The sequence below is a fragment of the Microtus ochrogaster genome, linkage group LG1, assembly GCF_000317375.1.
Source record: "Microtus ochrogaster isolate Prairie Vole_2 linkage group LG1, MicOch1.0, whole genome shotgun sequence".
NCBI lineage: Eukaryota > Metazoa > Chordata > Mammalia > Rodentia > Cricetidae > Microtus > Microtus ochrogaster.
The window spans coordinates 27390963-27397160 of record NC_022027.1 but is presented as its reverse complement, the minus strand read 5'-3'; positions in this window follow the sequence as shown (position 1 = coordinate 27397160).

The window sequence follows — 6198 nt, the reverse complement described above, 5'->3', positions numbered from 1 at the left end:
GCTAAGATAAAATACTTAGGACAATTTATGTTGGAGAGGCTGTGGAGTTAGGGGAACACTCCATTGCTGATGGGAATGCAAACTTGTACAGCCACTTTGAAAATCAGTATGGCAGTTTCTCAGAAAAGGGGAATCAATCTACACATTTTGAAAATGACAAGAAAATAAAGAGAAACAGCAGAGTTCTCAAAAGAACCATGACTAACAGTTCCCTTGAAATTAGTCATGCTCTGAAGCACGTATTTCATGAAATACAAAATAGATAATAAGACCAATGTCAAAAGTGTTTAAACCTAAGAAAATATGCTTATTAAAACTACAAAAAAAAATTTGACAGAAAAAAATTTTAAAAGACCTCAAAGTGTAGAAATAATTTGCATGTATAGAGAAGCAGGGATAAGAATTGTATTAGTCTTCTCAGAAATTATGTAAAAAGAATATGGGCTGAAATATGCAAAGCATTGAGAGGTATAACCCAGCCTACCGGCCTAGAATTCTGAATCCTGTGAAACTATCCTTCAAAGGCAAAGAATACATGAAAAATTTCTTAGAAAAATCAAAGTTGTGGAAATTATTCCTGAAAGAATTGCTTTGTAAGAAATGTCAATAGTTCCTGAGATGTATGGAAAATGATAGTGGTCAGAAAATCGCATCTGTATCAAGAAAAAAAAGTGTTTCAGAAGAAATAAAAGAAGTAAAATATTTCCTTTTTAAAAAATTTATGCAAAAGATAGCAATATGTTTGAGATCATAGAACTACACTCAGTGGTTCTTGCTTTTGGATACATGAAATAAATAATGGATACAAGAGACGGTCAAATAATAAGGAGCCTGCTATAGAGATTTGCATTGGTATGGATCTTGGTCTATTGATACAAATTTAAGGTTAATTTAGTTATATGTATATTTCTGCTCTTGATTAAGGTATTGTGTTTGTGTAGCTCATTTAAAAGTGTAATGTATAATTAAGAAACATAGGTTAGTAGTCATCTAAAATAGTCAAGCTTGTAGTCATGTACGCTAGGTTTTCTAGATATATATATATAGATATAGATATATTTCAGTTAGATGAATATTATTCAAATCTTTCAGAGACCTTCAGAATATGACATTTAAAATGTTTTAAGAATTTAGGAATTTTTCATGACAATGAGACACACCTGCTCCTGGCAGCACCAATCTACTTCAAGAGAAAGATGGGCATCTAAGAGGCTCCTTATGGAGTTGGTTAGCCATTTGGGCAAGAAACTCCTCTTGCCTGGACTCTAGATGTTATGTTGTATGAACTGGACATATAGAACCCACGGAAAATTGACTACTGAACTTGCCTAAGGGTGTCTTTCGGGGTTTCTGCTTTATGAAAGAGTCTGCCAGATATTTTGCCGGACACAGAAGAATGCAACTGATGGGCTTTGCCATTACAAGGCAGAACGAATCTTCAGAATTTCTACTTCATGAAAAAGTCTGCTGGACACTATGGGCCTGTAGGCTGAAGATGGGTGCCCCAGTCTTACAGAAGAACTTTGGGTGACTGTCCAGGCAGCTAGATGGCTCTGTCATTTCTAGAGTTTTGGACAGTGTTTACAATGTACTTCCTGTTTACTTAGGTAATATTATATCTTTCTGGAGTCTTTGATGGAGTTGGATAATAGATATACTTTTTTAGTCATGATAAAAGATAAAGTAGATAAAAATATTGTAACTATAATTCTTGACTGATAATGGTTTTGTTGTGTGCAATCTTGCTATGTTAAAATTAAAACCTTCCTTCTTATTTAGACAGAAAAGGGGAGGTGATGTGGAATTTCTCTCTGTATGCTGTGAATATCATTGGTTAATAAAGATGCTACTTTGGGCCTATTGCTGCACAGAATGGGGCAAGGCAGAAATTCCAAATAGATAGAGGAGGAGAGAGTAGGCAGAGTCATAGAGAAGCCCTTCCTTGCAACAATAAATTAAATTAGTTTACACTAAAATTAAAAGTTCCTGCTATTTCAAAATAATTTAAAGACAAGACACAAATAAGACAATAGAAAGACAGAGCGTAGTACAGGCTTAGAGAAACTATAAGAAATATATGTGTGTATGCAAGACTAATGATCACATTGTACAAAGGAAAAATAAAACTTAACAATATAAAAATAAACATCCTGATTTAAAATCTGACAAAATATCCATGCAGGAATCTCACAATAGATGAAGTATATAATAAATTTGTCAAAAGATGATAAAATATTCCATCTGAGAATTTTAATTAAAAATGATAGCACCATTTACTCACAAGACATAGTCAAAATTTGCTTGACCTTGTGATACACATCTGAAATCATAGCAGTTGGGGAGTTGAGGCAGAGATGTAATGGAGTTTGAAGACAGTTTACTGAGACACTATATTATAAACAAAAAATAAAAATTAAAAATGCTAAAAAGAACACAACTCTGCAAGAACAACAAAATGCTCTTAACTGATGAGCCATCTCTTCAACTCTTCTGGCTTGGTTTTTAGTCCTTCTCCTATGAATTTGGAGGTTCTTGAAAATAATTTTATCAGTTAGAATGTACATTTAAAATATTACAAATTTTTCTAAAATTAGAGTGCATCTTACAAACAATAACGTCTTAAACATGTGACCTTGTTCAACTGGAAATATTTCTTTTCTGTTTGTACATAAAATAATGATATGTTCTATAATGAATGATTCCTAAATGTCAATGAAATATATTTTTGTACCTTCCAAAAAATCAAAACAAAAACAAAAAAACAAATATTTGTCCTGTACTGATGGAGATGCAACATAGTACAGTGATTTTGGGAAGTTTTGTGGTTTCTTAAGAAACTAAACATATTCTTACACTACAATCAAAGACTCATATTCTCTGACATTTACTTAAAAGAATAGAACACTTTTGTCCACAAAACCTATACACAAATGTTTTTAAAAACTCTGTTCATAACTTATTTTTTTAAATATTTATTTATTTATTATGTATACAATATTCTGTCTGTGTGTATCCCTGCAGGCCAGAAGAGGGCACCAGACCTCATTCCAGATGGTTGTGAGCCACCATGTGGTTGCCAGGAATTGAACTCAGGACCTTTGGAAGAGCAGGCCATGCTCTTAACCACTGAGCCATCTCTCCAGCCCTGTTCATAACTTCTAAAACAAAGAAATAATCAAGCTGTTGTTTAGTACTAACATAAAGACAACAGTATACAATTTAGTATTTTTTTTTTAATTGATCAACTTGGAGGGTGTGCTCAATGTGTTAAAGCACCTGCCCGAGTTCAATTCCTGGGACCCATATAGGGTAAGGAGGGGACTGATTTTTCACAAGAGCTTCATACACACAACACACCCACACAATAAATCAATACATACATAGCTAAATAAACATAAATAAATTAAGCGTGGTTAAAAGTAGAGCAAAAATGGCTGGATAGATGACTTAGTGTTTCAGAGTGCTTACTGCTCTCACAGAGGGTCAAGTTTGGCACCCAGAATCCACTTAGTGTGTCTCACAAATGATTGTAATTCCAGTTCCAGGGGGATCCAATGTCTTTCACCTCCAGCAGGCAATTACACTCACATGCACATACAAATATGTGTAACATACGTTAAAAATAAAATCTCAAAAAAATAAAAAGTTAAAGAGACTTGAAGACACAAAAGACATTTAGGAAACTCATATATCACTGAATGAAAGAGACTGATATGAAAATATCTACATGTTGTATGATCCAACCATATAACATCCTGTAAAAGGCAAATATGTATAGGCATAATAAAAGTCATATTTTCTAAAAATAAGCAAAGAGGAAGGTATAAATAGACACACAGAGGCACTTCTAGGGCAGTGAAAACGGCCTGAATGATATTACTATAGTTAGTGAAGGTCATTATGTGGTTGGGAAAACCCTCAGAATGAGACTACCAAAAGTAGACACTAATGTGAACTATGTCCTTTAGATGAACATACAATGTCAGGACAGGTTTCTTGACCATTACAAATGCCCCACTGATAGTACACAATGTGCCTATGCATATATGATGTCTATTCATCACATTTCTATAAAAACATGTCACTAAACTTTTCTATGAACTGCTTAAAAATGAAAGCCAAATTTTTAAAAATATAGCATGGTTGGGAATTAGCTATGTTAGAAAATTACATACACCACTAACTAATATTATGTCATGCTCTTGAAAGGTACAATAAGTCATTTGTGGTTCTTTATGTCTTTAAATATTTTATTTTACTCATTTAAACATATTTGCAATAAGCCATTGAGACTTTCATGCAATTTATACATTTAGACCATATTTACCCCAACTTCTTTCTCTACTTTCTCTCAGATCAATTTCACCCTCCTTAACTCCCCACCTTCTTGTCCTTTTTTATCTTTTAAAATAACCTATCAACTCCAGTCTGCTATCCCTATACTCCTCATTATAGGGTTACCAATGGAGTTTGATCAACCTATTACAATTTATACCTTTAAAGAAAACTGGCTATTCGTCCCTGTGGGGATTGAATAAGAATGGCCCCCATTGATTCATATATTTGAATGCTTAGTCCCTATTGAGCGGAACTGTATGAAAGAATCAGATGGATTAGGATATGTGGACTTGATAGAAGAAGTGTGTCACTGGGGGTAGGCTTTGAGGTTTCAAAAGCCCATACCAGGCCTAGTATCTCTCTCTCTCTCTCTGTCTCTCTGTCTCTCTGTCTCTCTCTCTCTGTCTCTCTCTCTCTCTCTCTCTCTCTCTTTCTCTCTTACAGATCAGGATGTAGCTCTCAACTTCTCTATCATTATGTATGCCTGCTACCATGATGATAATGTACTCTAAAACTATGTGAGGCAGCAATTAAGTGTTTTCTTGGTCATGATGTCTTTTCACGGTAATAGAACACTCCTCTAGAAACCATAAATTATTCATAACTATTCACTTATGGTTGGGAGATTTTGAACCTTTTCCCACATGCCAAAGTGCTAATTAGTTTGATCCTCAGGCAAGCACAGCTTTCACGAGTTCAGGAGTGCAGTTGTCCTGTCCAGAAGGTATTATTCTTCTCTGATGCTCCTTAAACTCTTTCTGCCCTTCCCCCTGCTTTCATGATGGCCCCCGATCCTGTGGAAGAATGACATGATATAATTGTGCTTTGTGTGGCTGAGAAGTTGTGTGGCACATGGTCTTTGCACTTTGGCCAGTTGTAGGTTTCTGTGTTAATCACTATCTACTGCATAAAGATGATATCTAATGATATCTGAGAGCGTCACTCATCTACAGAAGGAGAAATATAAATTTATAGAATGGTTTAAAACTCTGTTTGGGAGAATAATAGTATTAGATTTAATGCTGGGGTCTCTGATCTCTTCAACCATAGGCTCTTAGCCTCATTCCATTAGGCTGATATCAGATATTCATTTTCTACTGTGGAGCAGATTTTAAATGCAACCAGAAAGGTGTTAATTACATCCATTAATTTGTGCCACTATAGCACCCATGGACATATCTAACTACACTATTCATTATAGTAGTTCCGTGTTCAAAATGAATAAGTCTTTGAAGAAAGTCTTTCCCCAGCTGCCTGCACAATACCTTCCAGTAGTTTGAAATCTAGCCGACAAGGAAAAATTTCCTGACCACTGCCAACTTGATTTCTCTATGTTGTATGGCCAGTATCTGTGGTATCTTCAGCAATGTGGTCCCTTTATCAGGTTCCTGTGGACAAAGAGGAGTCATGGTGATAGACTGGATTAATTTGGGTATCTTTGAAACAGCTATGACCAACAATAAAAGGGAAGCATCCCACTGGACTTTTTATTTTGCAACCTATGACTTCAGAAATGAACACAATGTCCTGTGTAGGATAATTTCAATTTGTGTGTGTGTGTGTGTGTGTGTGTGTGTGTGTGTGTGTGTGTGTGCGCAAGTGCATGCGTGCATATGTGTGCATGTGTGTGTGTGAGGATTTACTGTCATTTATCTCTCATACAGCCTGCTCTTCAACCCTATGATCCCATTCCTTTCTCTACTTAAAACTCCCAAACCTACAGTTCTCCCTTTCCTCCCTATGTATCACAATGTTCTACTGATTCCCACCCCTGAAGGTTTTTCTTTACCCTTCTGATTCTTTAAGAATTTAAAGTAAGGAAATGAGTGACGTTAACTTGTATGATATACTGAGAAATTG